Here is a 26,452-nt window from a genome sequence, read left to right as displayed (position 1 = left end):
TCAGCAATTATTTCTTCAAAGAGACTTTCTATCCCTTTTTGTCTTTCTTCTGCTTCTGGTACCCCTATAATACGAATATTATTCCTTTTTGATTGGTCACATAGTTCTCTTAGTGCTTTTTCGTTCCTGGAGATCCTTTTTTCTCTCTCTATGTCAGCTTCTATACGTTCCTGTTCTCTGGCTTCTATTCCTTCAATGGCCTCTTTCATCTTATCCATTCTGCTTATAAATCCTTCCAGGGTTTGTTTCACTTCTATGATCTCCTTCCTGACATCTGTGATCTCCCTCCAGATTTCATCCCATTGCTCTTGCATTTTTCTCTGTATCTCATCCCATTGCTCTTGCATTTTTCTCTGCATCTCCGTCAGCATGTTCATGATTTTTATTTTGAATTCTTTTTCAGGAGGACTGGTTAGGTCTGTCTCCTTCTCAGTTGTTGTCTCTGTGATCTTTGTCTGCCTGTAGTTTTGCCTTTTCATGGTGATAGAGATCGTTTGCACAGCTGGTATGAGTGACAGCTGGAAGAGCTTTCCTTCTTGTTTGTTTGTGGCCTTCCTCTCCTGGGAGAATAGCGACCTCTAGTGGCTTATGCTTGTCAGCTGTGCGCAAACAGGGCTTCTGCAACCTGCCCGGTTGCTATGGACTTTACCTCCACTGTGCCTGTGGGCGTGGCCTGGCTGGGGCTGCTCCTCCAAAATGATGGAACCCCGTTGGAGGGGGAGCGGCTGGGAGGTTATTTATCTCCGTAATGGGCTTCTGTGTTCCCTGTTGCCCAGGGGGTTAGAGTGCGTAGAGATCCCCAGATTCCCTGCCTCTGGGCTACGTGTCCTGTCCGGCTCCTTTAAGACTTCCAAAAAGCACTCTCCAAACCAAAACAACAACAGCAACAACGAAAGAGGAAAAAAAAAAAAAAGGAAAAAATGCTTGATTTACTTTGTCCTCAGGTGCCGGTGTCAGGCACCCGCTCACCGGTCTTGCTGCCTTGTTTCCCTAGTATTGGGGTCCCTGTCCCTTTAAGGCTTCCAAAAAGCACTCGCCAAAGAAAAAAAAGAAAAGGAAGAAATGCGTGATATTGTTTGTCCTCAGGCGCCGGTCTCAGGCATCTGCTCACCGGTCTTGCTGCCTTGTTTCCCTAGTATTGGGGTCCCTGTCCCTTTTAGGCTTCCAAAAAGCACTCGCCAATAAAAAAGGGAAAAATGCGCAATTTTCTTTGTCCTCAGGCGCCGGTCTCAGGCACCTGTTCACTTGCCTTACTGCTCTGTTTCCCTGGTATTGGGGTCCCTGTTCCTTTAAGGCTTCCAAAAAGCACTCGCCAAAAAAAAGAAAAAAACCGCTCTGGTTTCTTTCCACCCACCGGGAGCCGGGGGGAGGGGCGCATGCGTCCCGCCGGGCCGGGGCTTGTATGTTACCCCCTTCGTGAGGCACTGGATTCTCGCAGGTGTGGATGTGGTCTGCATGTTATCCTGTGTCCTCTGGTCTCTATTTTAGGAAGTTGTCTTTGTTATATTTTCATAATTCTATGTGGTTTTGGGAGGAGAGTTCCTCTGCTCTACTCACGCCGCCATCTTGGCTCCGCCTCTCTTCTTTTGGATTTTTTATATAGATGATCATGTCTTCTGCAGACAAAGACTTTTATTTCTTCCTTCCCAATCTGTATACTTTGATCCCTTTCCTGTATTTTTGCATTAGCTGGGACTTCTAGTATGATGTTTAAAAGGAGTGGTGAGAGGGGACATTGTCTTTGGAAAGTTTCTAGTTTACACCATTAAATATGACATTGGCTATAGGTTACCCATAGAAAATTGGTTGCCTAGTTGAAGAAGTTACCCTATATTCCTAGTTTCCTGACAGTTTTTCATTATTATAAAGAAGTGTTGGATTTCATGAAATGCTTTTTCTACATCTGTTGATTTGATCATGTGATTTTTCTTCTTTAGCCTATTGATGTGATGAGTTACATTAATTGACTTTTGAATGTTGAAACAACCTTTCATACCTGGGATAAATCCTACTTGGCTGTGGTAGATAATTCTTTTTATACATTGATTGATTTGATTTTATGATATTTTGTTGAGTATGCAAATAAGTACATGAGAGATATTATGCTGCAGTTTTCTTTCCTTTTTTATTCTATTTATTTATATTTTATTTTTTATTTTGGTATCATTAATATACAATTACATGATGAATATTACGTTTACTAGACTCTCCCAACACCAACTCCCCCCCATGTACCCCTACACAGTCACTGTCCTTCAGCGTAGTAAGATGCTGTAGTATCACTACTTTTCTTCTCTGTGTAGTACAGCCCTCCTGGTGTCCCCCCACATTATGTCTCCTAATCATAATGCCCCCTTTTTCTCTCCCCCCCCTTATCCCTCCCTTCCCACCCATCCTCCCCAGTCCCTTTCCCTTTGGTAATTGTTAGTCCATTCTTGGGTTCTGTGATTCTGCTGTTGTTTTGTTCCCTCAGTTTTTACTTTGTTCTTATACTCCACATATGAGTGAAATCATTTGGTACTTGTTTTTCTCCACCTGGCTTATTTCACTGAGCATAGTACCCTCTAGCTCCATCCATGTTGTTGCAAATGGTAGGATTTGTTTTATTCTTATGCCTGAATAATATTCCATTGTGTATATGTACCACATCTTCTTTATCCATTCATCTACTGATGGACAACATAGGGGTGGGAATGTCTTTTTCAAATTGGGCTCCTGCATTCTTAGGGTAAATTCCTAGGAGTGGAATTCCTGGGTCAAATGGTATTTCTATTTTGAGTTTTATGAGGAACCTCCATACTGCTTTCCACAATGGTTGAACTAATTTACATTCCCACCAGCAGTGTAGGAGAGTTCCCATTTCTCCACAACCTCACCAACACTTGTTGTGGTTTGTCTTTTGGATGGTGGCGATCCTTATTGGTGTGAGGTGATATCTCATTGTGATTTTAATTTGCATTTCTCTGATGACTAGCGATGTGGAACATCTTTTCATGTGGCTGTTGGCCATCTGAATTTCTTCTTTGGAGAATTGTCTGTTCAGCTCCTCTGCTCATTTTTTAATTGGATTATTTGCTTTTTGTTTGTTAAGGTGCATGAGCTCTTTATATATTTTGGGTGTCAACCCATTATCAGATCCACCACTTATGAATATATTCTCCCATAATGTAGGATGCCTTTTTGTTCTTTGGTGGTGTCCTTTGCTGTATAGAAGCTTTTCAGCTTGATATAGTCCCACTTGTTCATTTTTGCTTTTGTTTCCATTGCCCAGGGAGATATGTTCATGAAGAAGTCATTCATGTTTATGTCCAAGAGATTTTTGCCTTTGTTTTTTTCTAAGAGTTTTATGGTTTCATGACTTACATTCAGGTCTTTGAACCATTTCAAATTTACTTTTGTGTATGGGATTAGACAGTGATCCAGTTTCATTCTCTTACATGTAGTTGTCCAGTTTTGCCAACACCAGTTGTTGAAGAAGCTGTCATTTCCCCATTGTATGTCCATGACTCCTTTATCATATATTAATTGATCGAATATGTTTGGGTTAATATCTGGACTCTCTATTCTGTTCCACTCGTCTGTGGCTCTCTTCTTGTGCCAGTTTCAAATTGTCTTGATTACTGTGGCTTTGTAGTACAGCTTGAAGTTGGAAAGAGAGATATCCCCTGATTTATTCTTCCTTCTCAGGATTGCTTTGGCTATTCAGGGTCTTCTGTGGTTCCATATGAATTTTAAAACTATTTGTTCCAGTTCATTGAAGAATGCTGTTGGTACTTTGATAGGGATTGCATCGAATCTGTAGATTCCTTTAGGTAGGATGGCCATTTTGTCCATATTATTTCTTCCTAGCCAAGAGAATAGGATCAGTTTCCATTTATTAGTGTCCTCTTTAATTTCTCTTTAGAGTGCCTTGGAGTTTTCAGGATATAGGACTTTCACATCCTTGGTTAGGTTTATTCCTAGGTATTTTATTCTTTTTGATGCAATTGTGAATGGATTTTTTTCCTGATTTCTATTTCTGTTAATTCATCATTAGTCTATAGGAAAACATCTGATTTGTATGTATTAATTTTGTGTCCTGCAACTTTGCTGAATTCAGGTATTAGTTCTAGTAGTTTTGGAATGGAGTCTTTAGGGTTTTTTATATACAATGTCATGTCATCTGGAAATAGTGACAGTTTGACATCCTTTTTACCAATCTGGATGTCTTTTATTTATTTGTTTTGTCTGATTGCTGTGGCTAGAACCTCCAGTACTATATTGAATAGCAGTGGGGAGAGTGGGCATCATTGTCTTTTTCCTGATCACAGAGGAAAAGCTTTCAGCTTCTCGCTGTTAAGTATGATGTTAGCTGTGGGTTTGTCATATATGGCTTTCATTATGTTGAGGTACTTGCCCTATATACCCATTTAGCAGAGAGTTTTTATCATTAATGGATGTTGAAATTTGTCAAATGCTTTGTCAGCATCTATGGAAATAGTCATGTGGTTTCCTTCCTTCTTTTTGTTAATGTGGTGGATGATGTTGATGGATTTTTGAATGTTATACCATCTTGAATCCCTGAGATGAATCCCACTTGGTCATGCTGTATGATCCTCTTGATGTATTTTTAATTCAGTTTGCTAATATTTTTTTGAGTATTTTTGCAACTATGTTCATCAGGAATATTGGTCTGTAATTTTCTTTTTTGGTGGGATCTTTGCCTGATTTTGGTATTAGAGTGATGCTGGCTTCATAGAATGGGTTTGCAAGTATTACCTCCTCTACTATTTTTTGGAAAATTTCAAGCAGAATGGGTATTATGTCTTCTCTATATTTCTGATAAAATTCAGTATGAATCCATCTGGCTCAGGGTTTTTGTTCTTGGGTAGTTTTTTGATTACCCATTCAATTTTTTTCACTGGTAATTGGTCTGTTCAGATTTTCTGTTTCTTCCTTGGTCAGTCTTGGAAGGTTGTATTTTTCTAGGAATTTGTCCATTTCTTCTAGGTTTTTCAGCTTGTTAGCATATAGATTTTCATAGTATTCTCAATAATTTTTTGTATTTCTGTGCAGTTCACTGTGATTTTCCCATTCTCATTTCAGATACTGTTGATATGTGTAGATTCTCTTTTTCTCTTAATAAGTCTGGCTAGTGGCTTATCTATTTTGTTTATTTTCTCAAAGAATCAGCTCTTGGTTTAATAGATTATTTCTATTGTTTTTGTTCTTCTCAATTTTATTTATTTCTTCTCTGATCTTTATTATGTCCCTCCTTCTGCTGACTTTGGGCCTCATTTGTTCTTTTTCCAGTTTCAATAATTGTGACTTTCGATTATTCATTTGGGAATGCTCTTCCTTCTTTAGATAGGTCTGGATTGCTATATACTTTCCTCTTAGAACTGGTTTCGCTGCATTCCACAGAAGTTGGGGCTTTATGCTGTCGGTGTCATTAGTCTCCATATATTGCTTGATCTCTGTTTTAATTTGGTCATTGATCCATTGATTATTTAGGAGCATGTTGTTAAGCCTCCATGTGTTTGTGAGCCTTTTTGTTTTCTTTGTACAATTTATGTGCACTTGAGAAGAATGTGTATCCTGCTGCTTTTGGGTGTAGAGTTCTGTAAATGTCTATTAGGTCCATCTGTTCTAGTGTGTTTTTCAGTGCCTCTGTGTCCTTACTTATTTTCTGTCTGGTGGATTTGTCCTTTGGAGTGAGTGGTGTGTTGAAGTGTCCTAGAATGAATGGTTTGCATTCTATTTCCTCCTTTAATTCTGTTAGTATTTGTTTCACATATGTTGGTGCTCCTGTATTGGGTGCATATATATTTATAATGTTTATATCCTCTTATTGGGCTGATCCCTTTATCATTATGTAATGTCCTTCTTTATCTCTTTTTACTTTCTTTGTTTTGAAGTCTATTTTTTCTGATAGCAGTACTGCTACACCTGCTTTTTTCTCCCTATTGTTTGCATGAAATATCTTTTTCCATCCCTTCACTTTAAGTCTGTGCATGTCTTTGGGTTTGAGGTGAGTCTCTTGTAAGCAGCATATAGATGGTTCTTGCTTTTTTATCCATTCTTTTACTCTGTGTCTTCTGATTGATACATTCAGTCCGTTTATATTTAGGGTGTTTATTGAGAGATATGTTCTTATTGCCAATGCAGGCTTTAGATTCATGGTTTCCAATGGTTCACGGTTATCTTCTTGACTATCTGTCTACCTTAACTCATTTATTAAGCTATTATAAACACAGTCTGATGGTTCTTTTTTTCTCTCCTTTCTTATTCCTCCTCCTCCATTCTGTATATGTTAGGTGTTTTATTCTGTGTTCTTCTGTGTTTCCTTTGACTGCTTTTGTGAGTAATTGATTTTATTTTTTGCCCTTAGTTAGTATTTGGTTGTTCTGCTTTCTTTGCTGTGATTTTATTTTCTCTGGTGACATTTATTTAGCCTTAGGAGTGCTTCCATCTAGAGCAGTCCCTCTAAAATACCCTGTAGAGGTGGTTTGTGGGAGACAAATTCCCTCAGCTTTTGCTTGTCTGGAAATTGTTTAATCCTTCCTTCACATTTAAATGATAATCGTGCTGGATACAGTATTTTCAATTCAAGGCCCTTCTGTTTCATTGTATTAAATATATCATGCTATTCTCTTCTGGCCTGTAATGTTTCTGTTGAGAAGTCTGATGATAGCATGATGGATTTTCCTATGTAGATGACCTTTTTTCTTTCTCTGGCTCCCTTTAATACTCTGTCCTTGTCATTGATATTTGCTATTTTAATTATTATGTGGCTTGGTGTTGTCCTCCTTGGGTCTCTTGTGTTGGGAGTTCTGTGGGCCTCCATGGTCTGAGCGACTATTTCCTCCCCCAGTTTGTGGAATTTGTCAGCTATTATTTCTTCAAAGACACTTTCTATCCCTTTTTCTCTCTTCTTCTTCTTGTAGCCCTATAATATGAATACTGTTCCGTTTGGATTGGTCACACAGATCTCTTAATATTCTTTCATTCCTGGAGATACTTTTGTCTCTCTCTGCATCAGCTTCTCTGTGTTCCTGTTCTCTGATTTCTATTCCATTTATGGCCTCTTGCACCTCATCCAGACTGCTCTTACATCCTTCCAGAGAATGTTTTATCTCTGTATTCTCCCTCCCAACTTGATTCTTTAACTCTTGCATATTTCCCTGCAGGACCATCAGTGTGGTTATGACCTTTATTTGAATTCTTTTTCAGGAAGATTGGTTAAATCTATCTCCCTGTGTGCTCTCTCAAGTGTTGTCCATGTAATTCTGGACTGGACCAAATTCTTCTGCATTTTCATGGTGATAGAGGTAGTTGTAGGCAGGTTGCATGTGTGTTATCTGGGATAACAAAGTCCCTTCCTGCTTGTTGGTTGCCCTGCCCCTCTCTGCTGCCTGTGTCAGTTCCTTGCACACCAGGAGCAGCCCTCGGTGAAGCTCAGAGCCCTGCAGGGAGGGGTAGGCATGCCACGTGTGCTCTCCTGGAGAACAGTGCCCCTTAGCACTCTGTCCCAGCTTCCTCTGTCTGTGCTGGGCAGCTGCTCACAATGGCCCTGGGACTGGCCTGGGCAGCTCCATGCCAGGAGGAGACTTTGGGTGGCTGCTGTGGGCACGGCCGCTTTCATGCTGCTCGGCTGCTGTAGCCAGTCTGCACTGGAGGGGGAATGAATGGCAGGCTGCTTATCACTGTGAGGGGATTCAGAGCTGTGTTTCCTCCCTGGGGCCTGGGGCACCTGGAGTTCCTCAGTATTCCTAGCCTGCTGGGCCGAGTGTGCCAGGACGATTTCATCCAGCTGTGAGTCCCCTGTCCCTTTAAGACTTTCAAAAAGCACTCGCTTTTCTTTTCTCCCAGGGGAGCTGGCTTGGTGGGGGGTCCACTCACAGATTTTACTTTTCCATTTCCCTAATATCCAGTGCACCATGCACTCTGTGTCTGTGCTCCTGGGGCATATTATTAGAGCTGGATATTTAGCAGTCCTGGGTTCCCACTCCCTCCCTGCTCGGACTCCTTTTTTCCCACCCAGGAGCTGGGGTGGGGGAAGTGCTCAGGTCCTGCCCTGCCATGGCTTGTATCTTACCCCTTTTGTGAGATGATGAGTTCTCTCAGATGTAGATATAGCCTGGCTATTGTACTGTATCCCCTGGTCTCTCTTTTAGGAATAATTGTATTTGTTGTATTTTCAAAAATATATATGGTTTTGGGAGGAGATTTCCTCTGCCCTACTGATGCCACCATCTTGGCTTCTCAAATGGTTTCTGATTTTCCCAATTAAGGTCCAAAGTTTAGTACCTAAGCAGGATAAAATATTATATAAGAATTTGGTACTAAATATATCAGTAATCCATAAGAATCCTTATCAAGATTCTATGATTATATTTTCTTGAATGACATATAAAACTCTTTTTGGAAATATTCCCTTTAATAAAGAGATTGTTGGTTGCCTATTAAAGGAAATTTTATATAAACGTCAAAAGCAGAACTCATTAATGTTTTCATTTACTTTATTAATGTTAAATCTTATTATTTCATAAATAATTTATGCTCACCCTGAATTTGGAAAAAAGAAAAAAATACAGAAGGAAAAAAGGGTTCACGTCTTAGAGTCACCAAAAATATTTAGTACTGTGTAACAGTAAAGATGTGCTAGATTATTTTGCAATAACAAACAAGCTGTAAAAATAAATCATTTAAAGCAGCAATATTCATTTTTTTCTCATGGTAAATGTAAAAGAACTTTAGTGAGCCTATGCCTAAAGTATTCATTCAGGGACATAGAATATTTCTGCCTAGTAACAGGAAATGTTATTCCTGTGCACCCCATTGGCCAAATTAAGTTATATGGCCAAGTACACTTCATGGGGACAGAGGTGTAGTGTTATACCTAGAAGGAGAATAGTACTGATAAAGAGTACTAACAATGTCTCAAACAGCTATATATTTTCAGTTTTATATTGTGTACTTATGTAAGTATCCATTCATGTAATCGATATCTTAATGTAAGAGTTGATTTCTGTTAATTTTCACTTAATAAGACATGGTAAACATTTTTTCCTATCAGTAAATATTCTTCAACTTTATATTTATGTTATAGCCCATATAAGCACCAAAATTTCTTTAAAATCCAAAACTAGTATATTTAACATTTTAAATTTCATGTATTTTTTATATTCCCATTGTAAAAAGCCTTGTTCATATATATTTTCTACATTATTTTAAAGATAAATTCTAAAATGTACAGGAAATTAGATCAAATGATATGACTGTTATAAAAGCCACTGAGGATCTTGTTTCATTCTAACTGTGCTGTCTCTGTCTTTGTATTTGAAGTCATAGTCTACACTACAGAAACCCAGAAAAAAATATTAATGGCCTACCATTTTATTATTTTCTCTCATTTTTCATTGAAATCTGTGAATACTGTTACACATAATCCAATTGACTGTTAAGTTATATTACTGCCTATCTAAAATGGGAAATGTAAACCAAATGTGTGCAATAAAGTTGTGCTTTTGGTGAGTTCTATACTAGGAAAACTCCCTAATTAAGAAGACTAAAAATATAACTTTGACAGTAGTTGTTTTCCATATAGTTTTGTAAAGAGCTTGAAATGCTTTTCATATTTTGAATCAAGTATTGCCTTTGTATGTCCCTACCTCATGCCTCTATAAGAATAGATAATCTGAAAAACAATAACAAATATATGAAATTAGGGTTTTCTATTGAAGCAACACAGTGGAAGTAAAACCGTGAGCATATGGCATTTCTTGGTTGTAATGCCAGGTGACAGCAATATATTTTGCTTTATCATCAATTTGGGTGATGTAAACTATTACAAACATAGTCGCCCTATTTTGCATTTTTAAAAGTTGCCATCTTACCAAATGTTGTGACCAAATTTAATGAATTGTATAAAATATGTATATAAAACCTAGAACTGTGAGATGTGTTTTAGTTTCCTGTTTGGCACCTAGAAATATTACAGTTAAATATAGTAAATTAAAATGAGACTGAATAATTCAGACTCAGAACTACAAAGGGGAAGCTATTACATATTTTACAAGTGATTCTTTGATCCAGAAGTCAAAAGATGTCTAAGTATCTTAAGTTCCTTCTGAATGCAGTGCCAGAGTAAGCCATTTTTAAAATAACTGTGTGTATGGAGAGGTAGTAATCAAAACATATTACTCAAAAATTTGTGTGCTGCCAATTTATATAAAAACAACATATTTTGAGATGATTAACTTATTTGTGAATTGAGGTTTCTACGTGCAATACATAGTCGATTTTTCTGATGATTTGTAGAACATGAGTAAATTATGGAGAGTTGGCTAATTTTGCTTTTGTATTTAAAATGGTTCTTATTACAGCTATACTTACAAAGATATCAAATATATTTTTAAAGGCCAAGTGCTACCCTATTGAGCTTTGCATCGTACTTACATTTTATTTGTCACATATGACAGTTCAAGCCACTCAGGTAATTTTGGATACATATAACTAAAAAGAGCATAAGTTGACCTGATTCATATGAAATTATATTTTAATAAATTAAATAATTTATTGAAACAGTCTAACAAATCTTTTGTTACTTACTATGTACCAGACACTATTAGAGGTACTATTGTCAGTGAAGTCACACTGTTGCCATTGATATCTAGTAGGGGAAACATATAATAAACACACACACACACACACACACACACACACATATATATATATATATATATATATATATATATATATATATATATATATGTATATCCTGTGTAAAGTGGAAATAAGCTTATAAAGAAGACTGAAGTAGCGTAAGGGAATATAAAAATCAGTATGTGTTTGTAGTAGGTGGGGTTCTATTTTCTGTAAGGTAATCAGGGAAGGATCTCTATTATTTAGTCAATTGGTATTTGATAGAGACAAAGGCAATTCAATCCAATGGAGAAAGGAGGATCTTTTCAACAAAAATTGTTGCTGAATATCCACATGCAGAGAAAATGTACTTAGAAACTGAGTCAGACAATTCACAAAAATAAATCATAATGGATCATATATCTAAAGGTAAAATACCAAACCATGAAACTTCTGGAGATAACATGACAAAATCCAGGTAACCTTGGGTTTGGCAATAAGTGTTTATAGGGACAAAAGCCAAATCATGGTTCATGTAAAATAAAATTGATAATGTGGACTTTAGTAAATGTCTATTCTGTTGAAGTCACTGTTAGGAGAATGCAAATAAAAGTCATATACTAGCAGAAAAATACTTGTAAATATTTGCCTAAAGGACTTGTATCTAAAAAGTATAAATAAATCTTAAAATTTAATAATAAAATAAATGACTCACATGAAAAATGGACAAAAGATCTGTAAAATGTCTCCTCAAAAGATATACAGATATCAATAAGCAAGTGAAAAGATATTCAACACCATATACAACTGTGGAATTTCAAATTAAAATAATGAGATACCAATACACACCTATTAGAATAGTCACAATCCAAAATGCTTACAGCACCAATGGTAGTGCTGATGTGGAACAACGAGAACAGAAATGCAAAATGGTATAGCCAGTTTTGACATTTGCTTAGAAAGGTAAACATAATCTGAGTATATTATCCAGCAATTTTGCTCCCAAGCATTTTCTCAAATGAGTTGAAATTGTCCACACAAAATCCTGTTTTATAGTAGCTTTATAATTGTCAATAATTTATGCATACAGGTATCCTCCAAATCAGTGAATGAATAAACAGACTGCTTCTTCCATACAATGGAGTATGGTTCAGTGATAAAAATAAATTAGCTATCAAGCCTTGGAAGACATGGGGGAACTTGAAATGTGTAATGCTAAATGAAATCAGTGAGTCTAAAAGCCATAAAAGGTGTATGATTCCAAGTATGTGAAACTACAGCGGCAATAAAATATCAGTGGTTGGTAGAAGTTTAGGGTAGTGGTTGGGAGGGAGGAAGGACAAATAGGTGAAGCACAGGGGTTTGTAGGGCAGTGAAACTATTCTTTATGATGTGGTAATAGTGGATATATTATAGTATGCATTTGCCAAAACTCATAGAACTTTGCAACTCAGAATGAACCGTAATGCAAACATTGAACTTAGTTAATAAAATGTGTTAATATTGGCTCATTAATTATAACAGATGTATATATATATCAGAGTAATAGAAGATGTTAATACGGAAAATTGGGTGTGGAAGTGAGGAGATTTATGGGTGTTCCCTGTATCTCTTCAGTTTTCACGTAAGCCTAAGACTGCTCTAGAAATAATGTCTATTAATTTAAAAACCTTGTATGAGCCATGAAAAGAAAGGAATTCCCTTAATCTAATATAGAATCAAGAAAACCTACAGCAAATGGTATGGCCAATGATAAAATATTAAAGCTTTTACCCTAAGATCAAGACTATTAGCTATTACCATTTGTATTCAACATTTTTCTACAAGTACCAGCCAGGGTAACAGGGCAAGGAAAAAAAGGAAGATCTTCAGGTTGTGAAGGAAAAATTAAGACTGTTTTCATAGACAGTATGTTTGTATGAAAAACCAAGAATATCAATAAAATTATTAATCAGGATGTGAAATATTCTAGTCAGTAGAAGTAAACTAGAATAACCTGTTGGAAAACTCTTTGGCATGTATCTAGTAAAGCTTAACATATAAATATCTTATATAACCCAGCATTCTGCTCCTACATAAATACATGAAAGAAATGAATATAAAAAGGCCTCTGCAGGAATGACCACGGTACCACTACTTGGAATAGGCACAAAATGGAAATAAATGTCCATCAACGGGAATAATTGACAAGTATCATCTAATATATCCATTGTAAATTCAAAAAATGTTATTCTTTACATTAAGACTGAATAAACTGTTATAATTCTCAAGAACATCAAACTGAATAAAGGAAAATAGTGGTATGCTGTATGGCTGCATTCATATAATACTCAAAAGCAGGCGTAAGTGAGATAAAGAGTAAGATGGAAGTAGCAAGTAGAAGGGTAAAGAAAAGGGATTTTAATTGATTTGATGCTTATATAGATGGTTTCACAATGATAATTAATAGAGTTGTATCTTTTTTGTATGTCTTAAATATAATATATATATTGATACATATATAATTGTTTTATATGAGTTCATATAAATTTAAGTTAATGTTAATATTTTTATTATATATGTCACAATTAAAAAAATAAATCTCTTCATAATTTATCTGTGTGACCTAACTCCATTATACATACGTATTTGAATTAAAACACAATATTTTATGTGAGTTGATTTTATTACTTTATTACTATTTTCCACGCCTGGGACTACAGTGTAAATCAAAGGAAGATTATACATTATTTTGTTCATCACTTTACCAATAATTACTCAGTGGTCATGCGAAAACAATAGTGGAGTTTTTGTTATTTGTTGTGGCAAAAGAACATACTATATACTTCTGTCAATTTGAATATATGTCCAGTATAGTTTAAATGTAGGAGCAATCATCTGATTACTTCACTATGTAATGTTGTAGAGTGATAGTTGGTCATCTATGTAGTAAAATATGTATTATTTTATTATTTCTTAAAAAGTTAAATGAGCTGATTTAAAGGCAGAAAAAACCTCCTGTTACATAGAAATCAAATGAGGGAAAAAAAGGAAAAAGGAGAAACTTGGAGGATCAAACCATGGAGTCAACAAAGGAATGAAAGAATAGAGGATTTCTTAAAAAGAGAATAGGAAAGAAAATTTGTCAAAGCTTTAAGGACTTAACCATTCTATTTGAAAGGACCAGTGAAGCATCAAAAAGAATTATTTTCATATGTATGTAAATTATTCTTATTTTTTCCTTCCTTGTTCTACATGAATACATATACAGACAGTCCCTGACTTATGATGGTTCAACTTAACAATATTAAGTAGAAAGTGTACTTTGAATTCTGAATTTTGGTATTTTCCAAGGCTAATTAGGTGGTACAATACTTTGTTCTGATGCTGTGCAGTGGCAGTTCCCAGTAAGCCACATAATCATGAAGGTAAACCGCCGATACACGTACAACCATTTTGTACTCAACCATTCTGTTTTTCACTTTCAGTATTCAGTAAATTACATGAGATATTCAGCACTGTCATAAATAGTCTTTGTATTAGATAATTTTGCCTAACTGTAGGCCAATGTAAAAGTTTTGAGCACATTTGAGATAGGTTAGACTAAGCTATGATGTTCAGCAGGTTAGGTATATTAAATTCATTTTTGATTTAGGATATTTTCAACTTAAAAAGGGTTTATTGGGATGTAACCCCAATGTAAGTTGAGGAGGAAGATCAATATGTATGTGCATATGTGTGTGTGTGTGTATATATATATATATATATATATATATATGTGTGTGTGTGTGTGTGTGTGTGTGTGTATCTTATTGTGTGTATGGATATATATGTATCTGTACATACATACACAAAATACATACACATATATAATTTCTCAATAACAAGGAAAAAGAAAGGACAAAGATATGAAAAGGAGTTAGGTTTTCAAATTTTCCAAGTTCCTCTTATTTCATAACAGGGAGAAAATATAAATTAGATATTGTACAAATTAGGTAAAGTTAGAAGTAGAGGTATAAGAAGTACATATATAGGTCCTTTGTTTGTGAAAAATGGTAAGTTGAGAAGTACAGATATAAGGAATAAACGTATCCCTTGTTTAGAATAAAGGATATAATCACCAGAATAACTAAAGCCCAACTATTTAAAAGTGTTTACTTATGAAGAATAGGACGGAGCTAGAGAAAAAGGACTTAGATTCCACTTCATTGTATAGTTTTTTTTACCTTATATATTTTGTATATTTTACCTTATGTATATTGTGAATTTCCACAAATAATGTTTTTTTACCTTATTATGTATAACTTTTAAGATAAGATTAAAATGACAGAGAGCTAATACATTTGAAAATAAATCAATACATAAAATTAATGTAGCTAATCTGTGCTTCTACCACCCATCCTCAAAGGCTTCTGAAAATTTGCCTCAGTCCCTCTTATTCTTTTCAAAGCTTTGTTTAATGTAGAAACAACTTAAATACTCTTCACTATAGAAACAGTTAGCTACATTATGGTACACTCATAGAATGGAAATAATGTAGCCATGAAAAATGATTTTATGAAAACTTTTCAATGACATTAAACAGTATTGTACACTAGCAATTACAATCTTTGGAACCATACAAGTATCAGTCTCAATCCAGAGTCTCGATCTTGCAAGCTCTTTAGCTTGAGCAAGTTTACTTCTCCTTGAAGTCCCATTTTTCCAATAGGCATAATTGAGATAGATAATAATATTTACCTCCTGTTGTTATTGAGATAATTAATTGGAATAAATCAAATAAGGCACTTATCACAGTGCATGACACAATTGAAAATGGTCGCAGTAGTAGTAGTACTGGTATAGTAGTAGTAGTCTAATAGTAGCACTAGTAATATATAAGGTACAAGAAAACTTAGAGTACAGCTGTGAAAACAGTACAATCTCACCTATGTAAAGACAAATGCATGAAAAGAGACTTAAGGTAAACATGTGAATAATAACCATACTTACCTATGAATGCTGAGATTATGGGTGATTTTTGTCTTTTTATACTTTTTGTATAGATTGTACATTTTTTACAATAGTGTGTGTTACTGTTATAATAAAAACAGAGGGAAACATTAAATTCTAGGTCATAAAAATCAACAAGATGCTATCATTAATGTAAGTCAATAGTATACAAGCATCTATTTTTCTATAAATCTCATTACTAGCTATTATTTGACCTTATACAAAAGTCAGAATCCTCTGCTTATGTTACCTCTGCTTTTTGTCTGTTTTCTTTAATAATTATTTATGTTACTGCTTTTTTTCTGGGCAGAAGAGTAGATATGTGGGACCTGAACTCTACTGGTTACCTGTCTTCAGTCTCCACATTTCTAAAGGTAAAAGCCCAGACTCTGAGGTACAGTTTTTGTGATATACAAGACACAGCATTTGCAGAATTGTGAACATTATCCATCTCCCTTATTGAATTGTTATAGAATTATCAAACCCCATAATGTGTGTAGGAAAAGGAGATACAGGAATAGCTTATAGTCTTTCCCCTTTCCAGTGTAGTTTCATTGTCTTTTCAGGAATGGAAGAGACAAGGAAGTCATTGAGGATTTTTGATAAGAGAAAGTTATTTAGACTTTGAGATGAAAAGAAAAGGGTGGGAAGACACTGTGAGCGAATGAATATAAAGCAGTAACCACTGTTAGGGAAATTGGATGGAAAAAGAACAATGTCTGTCAGCACACACTGTGCTAGATCATCACTAAATCAATCTACTGTCAGATAATAGGATGTGGCAGATGGATGCAGTAGATGTCTATATATGCAGAAATTAAATGAAAGACAATATGTGCAATGCCAAGGTTATTACTGATCGAAAGGTACTGGTGGGCTATTTGCTAGTGGAGTGCATCAAGTGAGTGAGGAATCAAGATAGGCCTAATAATAATTGGATGACACACAGAAAAGAAATGTAGTATGTTCTGCCTCTATTCTTCTGTTTCCTCATATCTGTGTGTTTCTTGAGAATTCACATTTATGGTGAAATTCTGACACTGTCTCTAGATATATATTTGTCAATAATAATATTACATTTAGCTTCTTGTGTAGTTTGTTAGCATACTTAGTGCAATGAATTATTTTGGTTTCTCCACCTGTTACTTCACTGTATACATGGACTAGATCTGCTCAATTTGAGTTAGGATTATTACAGGGACTACACTCCCACTCAACATATAAGCCAGCCTATACAACAAAATTACCTGGAAAAATGTTTAAAATTGTAAGAGTAATTTTGTGATGATTGAGGTATTTTACCTTTAGAAATACATACAGGGGTGTTACAGGTTAGTTACTTGGGAACCAAATTCTAAAATGCAGCTTTGGATTCAGAGTTCATTACAGTATGCTCTCTGGAACAACATACCAGGGAGTAAATAGAATTGCACAGAGAAAAAACACTAAAGCAGAGGCTTCTCTCTAACAGCCAGCTAGAAAATAGCAATATTAGTCCTACAACCACAAGGAACTGAATTCAGACAGTTCTTAAATGAATTCAGAAGGGGGTTATCCCATAGAGCCTCCAAATAAGAGCACATTCCACCCAAAACCTTGATTTTTGCCTTATGAGACTCTAAACTGAGAACCCAGTTGAGCCATGGCCAGACTTCTGACCTACAGAATTGTGAGTTAATACATTTCTGTTACTATAAGCTACATTTGTGCTTGTACATAGCAAGAGAAAACTAATATATGTGAGATAGAAATAATGAGTATGGGAATTGATTATCATATTTTAAAGTACTCTAGATGATGAGTAAGATACAGATACCAAGTGATATCATTAAGAATGGCAAAGGGACTGAAAATCTCCATAAAAAAGAACACAATTAAAAATAGTCAAAATCAACTTTTTCAAAATTCTGTTAATTAATGAAAGACTTAACAGTTGAGGAACATTTGTTCCAGATAAAGCAGAGTATTAATAAGAAAAATATGGTTTATGACATTTAGAATAACATAAAGAATATGGTAAAATTAGTGACAAAATAAGTTATAGTACAAAATATCAATTTAACAAAGTCAGTAATGAAGGATTACAAGAACAAAGATATGAGACATTGTAGGGAAAATGGAAGGCCCATGGCCAGGATCCTCACCTGATCCTAATCTACTCACCCACTGTGCATGATGTAATACTTGGCCTACTGTGCAGGCACATGATTGCACATGTGTTGGCAATAAGTCATTATTGCATGTATTGCTATATAAGGAGCTCTACCCAGTGCTCAAGGCAGAGCCTGGAGCAGAGGTAGGGCTTTGAGTAGAAGCAGAGCCTGGAGTGGAGGCAGAAACCAAGATGGACTTGCAGACTGTCAGATGCACATGTAATTCTACTTCTTGACTTGTCATCACAGGAATAAAGCTTTTACCCCACAACATCCAATTGCTGTTAATTCAGTCTCATCAAATCTACAGTGAACTTGACTAGAGATGGGAAACCCCTCCATCCCAGAGCTACATATAGAAACATATAGGAAAATGGGAGACATAAATATTACCATATAAGTCCTAACATTAAATATAAATAGATAAAACTCTACAATTAACAAGCAGAGACGAACAGAATGGTATTAAAAAACATAATCCAAAATATATGCTGATCAAGAGACTCACTTTAAATTCAAACACACAAATACTTTGAAAGTAAAAACATGGAAAAAAACCAACCATGCAAAAAATAATGAAAAGAGAGCTGTGGTGGCTAATGTTATATAAAAAAAAAACATTAAGATGAAAATTGATATAGATGGTCAATCTAATTAGTGATATGGGGCACCTTTTCATGTGCTTTGTGGCCATCTCTATTTCTTGGTAGAAGTGTCTTTTCAGGTCCTCTGCCCATTTCTTAATCAGGTTATTTATTTTTTGGGTGTTGAGGTGTGTGAGTTCTTTCTATGTTTTGGATGTTGACCTCTTATCAGATGAATCATTTATGAATATATTCTTACATACCGTAGGTTGCTTTTTTGTTTTGCTGATGGTGTCCTTTGCTGTACAGAAGATTTTTAGTTTGATGTAGTCCCACTTTTTCTTTTTTTTATTAAAGTATCATTAATATATAATCTTATGATGGTTTCAATGTACATCACAGTGGTTCAGCAGTCCCCGTGATCAACTTATATAGTGATTATGAATCATTGTGCCCCTTTACCCCCTCCCTGCCTGCACCATCCCAACCCCTCCACTTTGGTAACCAATAGTCCCTTCTCAGTGTGTATGAGTCTACTGCTGTTTTGTTACTTCTGTTTTGCTTTGCTTTTATATTCCACAAATAAGTCAAATCATATGGTATTTTTCTTTCTTCACCTGGTTTATTATACTTAGCATAATACCCTCTGGATCCTCCATGCTACAAATGGTAGGATTTCTTTTCTTCTTATGGCTGAATAATATTCCATCATATATATGTACCACATCTTCTGTATCCATTCATCTGTTGATGGACAATTGGGTTGCTTCCATATCTTGGCTATTGCAAATAGTGCAGCAGTAAACATAGGGGTGCATGTCTTTTTAAATCAGGCATTTTGTTTTATTTGGGTAAATTCCTAGGAGTGGAATTACTGGGTCAAATGCTATTTATATTTTTAGCTTTTGAGGCACCTGCATACTGCTTTCCAGAACAGTGTACCAATTTAAATTCCCACCAGAAGTGTAGAAGGGTTTCCATTTCTCTGCATCCTCACCAGCATTTGTTGTTTTTTATATTTTGGATAGTGACCATTCTAACTCATGTGAGGTAATATCTCATTGGTTTTAATTTACATTTCCCTGATGATTAGCAATGTGGAACATCTTTTCATGTGCCTGTTGGCCTTCTGAATTTCTTCTTTGGAGAAGTGTCTGTTCAGATCCTCCACCCATTTCTTAATTGGGTTATTTGTTTTTGGGGTGTTAAGGCATATGAGTTCTTGATATATTTGGATCTTAATCCCTTATTAGATAAGACATTTGAGAATATATTCTCCCATACTATAGGGTACCTATTTTTTCTGTTGATAGTGTCCTTTGCTGTACAGAAGCTTTTAAGTTTGATGTAGTACCACTTGTCCATTTTTTATTTTGTTTTCTTTGCCCGAAGATATATGTTGAGGAAAATAATGCTCATGCTTATATTCAAGAGATTTTTGCCTATGTTTTCTTCTAATCGTTTTATGGTTTCATGACTTACATTCAGGTCTTTGATCCATTTGGAGTTTGCTTTTGTGTATGGAGTTACACAATAATCCAGTTTTATTCTCTTACATGTGGTTTTCTAGTTTCCCCAACACCAGTTGTTGAAGAGGCTGTCTTTCTCCCATTGTATATTCATGGCTCCTTTATCATATATTAATTGACCATATATGCATGGGTATATATCTGAACTTTCTATTCTCTTCCATTGATCTGTGGATCTCTTCTTGTACCAGTATCACATTATTTTGACTACTGTAGTTTTTTAAGAGAGCTTGAAGTCAAGGAGCACAATGCCTCCCCAGCTTTGTGCTTCTTTCTCAGGATAGCTTTGGCTATTCAGGGTCTTTTGTGGTTCTGTATGAATTTTATAACTATTTTTTCTAGTTCATTGAAGAATGCTATTGGTATTTTGATAGGAATTGCATTGAATCTGTAATTGCTTTGGGCAGGGTGATCATTTTGACAATATTAATTCTTCCTCTTCATGAGCACAGGATAGATTTCAATTTACTGGTGTCTTCTGTAATTTCTCTCATGAGTGTCTTGCTACTCTATGTCTTTTGATTGGTGCATTCAGTCCACTTACATTTTAAGTGATTACTGATAGATATGTACTTAATGCCATTTTATTGTTTTCTGGCTGTTTTTAGAGCTGCTCTCTCTTTCTTCCTCTCTTATGCATGTCACTCACTCTCTTTTTTTTATTAAAGTATCATTGATGTACAATCTTATGAAGGTTTCACATGAGCAACATTGTGGTTACTACATTGACCCATATTATCAAGTCCCCCCATGTACTCCATTACCGTCACTGTCCATCAGCATAGTAAGATGCTAGAGTCATTATTTGTCTTCTCTGTGCTATACTGCCTTACCTGTGCTCCCGCTATATTATGTGTGCTAATCATAATACTCAGTCCCCTTCTCCCTCCCACCCCACCCACCCTCCCCACCCCCTCTCCCTTTGGTAACCTCTAGTCCCTTCTTGGAGTCTGTGAGTGGAAATATTTTGTATTTTTTCAAATTTTGATCTTCATCTCTTGAGCTGATCATAAGGTTTTATCTTTCATCTATTAATGTAATGTCATTCTTAATGATTTGCATATGTTGAATGATCCTTGCATCCCACGGATAAATCCCACTTGGTCATTGTATGTGTGATCCTTTTAATGCATTATTAAATTCTGTTTGCTAGTGTTTTGTTGAAAATTTTTGTATCTATGTTGATTAGATATATTGGTCTATAGTTTTCTTTTCCTGCAGCATTGTTACCTGGCTTTTCTATCAGAGTAATGCTGGCCGAATAAAATAAGTTAGGAAGTAGTCCCTCCTTAAATTTTTGGAAGATATTGGGAGGATTGGTATTAATTCTTCTTTAAATGTTTGGTAGAATTCACTAACAAAACTATCTAGTCTTGGGTTTTTCTGTGTTGGGAGCTGTTTGATTATTGATTTAATCTCCTTACTCATTATTGGTCTGTTCAGATGTTTTATTTCTTCATGATTCAGTCTTGGTGGGTATTTTTCTAGGCATGATTCTAGGGGTTTTTCTATTTCTTCTAGGTTACCAAATTTGTTGGCATATAATTTTTCAAAGTAGTCTCTTATAATACTATGTATTTTTATGATATCAGCTATAATGTCTCCTCTTTCATTTCTGATTTTATTTATTTGAATGTTCTTTCCTCTTAATCTAGCTAAAATGTTTGTTTCTTTTTTTTTTTTTTCAAAAAACTGTCTCATATTTTCATTGATTTTTTTCTACGACAGCCTTTCTGGTCTCTATTTCCTTTATTTGTAGACTGACTTGTTATTTCTTTCCTCCTGCTAACTTTGAGCCTAGTTTGTTCTTTTTCATGTTCTTTGAGGTATAAAAGCGGGGTTGTCTGAGTTCTTTCTAGCTTCTTAATATAGGCATTTATTAGTGTAAATTTCCCTATTAGAACTCATTTTGCAGCATCTGATCGGTCTTGATATGTCTCCATTTTCATTTGTTTCAAGATATTACTTTGTTTGCTTTTTGGATTTTTTCTTTGATACATTAGTTGTTCATGGCCATGTTATCTAATCACCACATATTTTTGAGTTTTTCAGCTTTCTTTTTGTTATCAATTTCCAGTTTCATACCACTGTGGCTGGAAATGATACTGGTATGATTTCAATCTGAATTTGCTAAGACTTGTTTTGTTTCCTATCAAATGAACTATCCTTGGGACTGTCATGTGCACATTTGAGAGGAAAGTGTATTCTGCTATTAGATGGAAATTTCTATATATGTCTGTTAGGCCCATTTAGTCTAAAATATGGTTGGAGTCCAATGCTTCCTCGTTGATTTTCTGCCTGGATGATCTATTCATTGCTGAATGTGGGGTGTTATAGTCCCCTTCTATTACTGCATAGTTGTCTATTTCTTCCTTCAGATGTTAGTATTTGCTTAATAAATTTAGATGTTCTGATGTTGGGTGCATATATATATATTTAAGATTTTTTATTTTATTAATGAATTGATACCTTTTTCATATAATGGCATTCTTTGTCTCTTGTTGCCATTTTTTGACTGCTTGAAAGGGTCTCTGGTCCATGGGAAACTCTCTAAATCAGAGTTCTCCAGGAACTCCAGATCAAGGCTAGAAGGGGCTGCAGCCAGTTCATAGGGTTCCTTTAGGATCCATGGATGGTACTGTGGTCTGTATGCCTCTTCCCCAGTGCACAGTGGATTCCTCTCTGGTCCTTTGACACATAGTGCTGGATCACTCAACACCCACAGAGATGCTTCTGTTTGTGGATGAATGCTTAAGTTTTGTTGTTGAGGAAGGGGAAATAAAGGATGTCTTATGCTTCTGTGCTATTATCATTCCTTCAGACTAGGAATTTAAGTCAACTATGATTAATATGCTAAGCACTTTAATTGATTAGTAAAGGCATTACTTTCTACTTCGTATGGGCAAGCACATGTAAGAACACATGGTCAAAGAAGGTAGAGAAATGAAAATCTTAAGAAAGAACCAAAATTAAATGATGCAGATCAAAAACACAGTAACAGAATGAAGAATGCCTTTGATGGGTATATTTTTAGACTGGAGATGACTTCAGGAAGAATCTGTAATGATATATAAATAGAATCTTTGAAAACTGAAAAGTGAAGGAAACAAAGGAAAAAACAGAATATCCAAGTAATGTTGGACAACTACAAAAGGTATAACATATGTATATTGGACATACAAAAGGAAAAGATAGAAAGGAACAAAAATATCTGAAACAATAATGATTAAGAATTTCCCCAAATTAATGTCAGATAACAAGCCACAGATCCAGTATGTTCAGAGAACACTAAGCAAGATAAATACTCCTCCCCAAAATTGCCTAACCTAATCACTTTCAAGCTAAAGAAAACCAAAGATAAAAACAAAAATCCTTAACAAAGCTGGAGGTAGAAAAACACCTTACCTATAGAGGAATCAGGATAAGAATTACATCTGACTTCTCCTCAGGAACCATAGAGGCAAGAAGAGAGAGGAGTGTTGAGATGAAAACACAACAACAACAACAGAAAAACCCAAAACCAGAATTCTGTACCCTTTGAAATTATCCTTCAAAAGTAAAAGAGAGGTGAGTGACATCAGCAACATGGCTGAATTACATACCTCTCGTTTATACATTCCCTCAACTACAAAAAATTGTCATCCCTCCATGGACAGAAGTTCCTTTGCTTGAGCTTTCGGATGCAGCACTATATACCAAGAGACACAGGAAGAATCTTGCCCACTTATAAATAGGATAATAATTGTATAAGTCTTGGGCCTGGCTGTGGTCACCGCAGTGACCCATGAACTGACCCCAGCCTTTCTGGGCTGTGATTCAAGAGCTCCTAGAGAACACTGTCTTAGGTAATCAGTCACAATGACAGAGCTTCTGTGCAAGTCCAGGTTTCTAGAAGAGAAGTTCTAGTACACTACTGGAGCAAAGAAATAGGAATTTGGATGCATTGGAAAGGGTAAGAGGTACAGTTTGATTTTGCCTGCCTTATGACTCCTCCAATGTGGTACAGATCAGTGCCAAAAGAGAACCCCTTGGCCCATGCTTTTTTCCCTTGGTATAAAGATAGAACGTGTGAGTGAGTATACGACTTCCCAGGCTGTATGGTAAGTTGCCTAATTCTCTCATCCATCCAGAATGTGGAGTTGTAAGCTGCATGACAGATCATGGTAAGAGGCTGGGAGAGCTAGAACTTTCAGAGGGCACTAACAGAATGCAGAGCCTATAAACTGCATTGCAGTCATACTATAATTTCAATCCAAAATGATCTTCATAAAGAAATATAACAAAACTGTCAAAAATCTAAGACAAAGAGAGACTCTTAAACACAGTGAGAGAAAAGTTTGTAATTTAACCAGAAACCTGAATTAGGCCATCAGTGCATTTCTCATCAGTATTCTTATAAACCCCGAGAAAGTGAGATAATAGATTCAATATACTGAAAGAAAAAAAAAGAAACAATGAGATACCACCTTATACCAGTTAGAATGGATAGTATTGAAAAAAAACAAGAAATAACAAATTTTGGCAAGGATGTGGAGAAGAGGACCCTCCCATATTGTTGGTGGGAATGTATATTGTGCAGCCAGTGTAGAAAGCAGTGTGGAGGTTCCTTAGAAAACAAAAAATAGAAATACCACATTATTAGGAATTTACCTGAAGGAAACAAAATCACTGATTTGAAAAGGTAGAGAATGTAAGTGAGTATTTTTTTCTTTTAAGTAATGGATTGGAAATGTATTTCTCTCAGGTCTGGAGTCTGGAAGTTCGAGATTAAGGTGTCCTAGGTTTTGTTTTTCCCCAGGCCTCCCTCCTTATCTTTCAGGCATCCACTTTCTCCTGCATCCACCACTGACCATTTCTCTGTGGTCACACATCCCTGCTGTCTCTCTCTTCTTTTTTAATTAATGTTTTTATTAATGTATCATTGATATATAGTATTTTAAAGGTTTCACATGTGCAACATTGTGGTCATTGCATTCACCCATATTATCAGGTCGCAGTACCCCACACCCTCTTGCAGTCACTGTCTATCAGCATAATAAGATGCTATAGAGTCACTACTTGCCTTTTCTGTACTATACTGCCTTCCCCATGACCCCCTTACATTATGTGTGCTAATCATAATGCCCCTTAAACCCCTTCTTTCTGCCTCCCCACAAACACTCCCAACCCCTTCCCTTTGGTAACCACTGTCACTTCGTGGAGTCTGTGAGTCTGCTGCTGTTGTATTCCTTCTGCTTTGCTTTGTTATTATACTCTACAAATGAGGGAAATCATTTGGTACTTGTCTTTCTCTCCTTGCTTATTTCACTGAGCATAATACCCTCTACCTCCATCCATGTTGTTACAAGTAATAGGATGTGTTTTATTTTTATGGCTGAGTAATATTCTATTGCATATATGTACCATGTCTTCTTTATCCATTCATCTACTGACGGACACTTAGGTTGCTTCCATATCTTGATTACTGTAAATAGTGCTACAATAAACATAGGGGTACATGACTTTTTGAATCAGGGATCTTGTTTTCTTTGGGTAAAGTCCTAGGAGTGGAATTCCTGGGTAAAATGGTATTTCTATTTTCAGCTTTTTGAGGAACCTGTATATTGCTTTCCACAATGGTTAAACGAATTTACATTCCCACCAGCAGTGTAGGAGGGTTCCCCTTTCTCCTCATCTCACCAGTATTTATTTTTTTCTGGTCTTTTGGATGTTTGCCATCATAACTGGTGTAAGGTGATACCTAGTTATGGTTTTAATTTGCATTTCCCTGGTGATTAGCAATGTGGAGCATCTTTTCATATTCCTGTTGGCCATCTGAATTTCTTCTTTGGAAAAGTATCTGTTCAGATCCTTTGCTCATATTTTAATTGGTTATTTGCTTTTTAGGTGTTGAGGCATGTGAGTTCTTTATATATTTTGGATGTTAACCACTTATTGGATATGTCATTTATGAATATATTCTCCCATACTGTAGGATGCCTTTTTGTTCTACTGATGGTATTCTTTGCTCTATGTAGTTATATTTTTTAGTTTGATGTAGCACCATCTGTACATTTGCTATTGTTTCCCTTGCCCGAGGAGATGTGTTCAGGGAAAAATTGCCCATGTTCATATTCAAAAGATTTTTGCCTATGTTTTCTTTAAGAGTTTTATGGTTTCATGATGTACATTCAGTGCTTTGATCCATTTCGAGTTTTTTTTGTACGTGAAGTTAGACAATAATCCAGTTTCTTTCTCTTACATGTAGCTGTCCAGTTTTGCCAACATCAGTTGTTGAAGAGGCTGTCACATCCCCATTGCATATCCATATCTCCTTTACTGTATTTTAACTGGCCATGTATGTTTGGGTTTATATCTGGGCTCTCTAGTCTGTTCCATGGATCTATGGTTCTGTTCTTGTGCCAGTACCAAATTGTTTTGATTACTGTGGCTTTTAGTAGAGCTTGAGGTTGGAGAGCATAATCCCCATGAGGGTGTATGTTTATGTCATACTATTTACAGTAGCCAAGATATAGAAGCAACTAAAGAGTCTATCAATAGATGAATGGATAAAGAAGTGCTACATGTATACAATGGAATACTATTAAGC

This window comes from Manis javanica, chromosome X, assembly GCF_040802235.1.
Source record: "Manis javanica isolate MJ-LG chromosome X, MJ_LKY, whole genome shotgun sequence".
NCBI classification, from domain to species: Eukaryota; Metazoa; Chordata; class Mammalia; order Pholidota; family Manidae; genus Manis; species Manis javanica.
The sequence above is the reverse complement of the archived record's forward strand: the minus strand, read 5'-3'. Positions refer to the sequence as shown.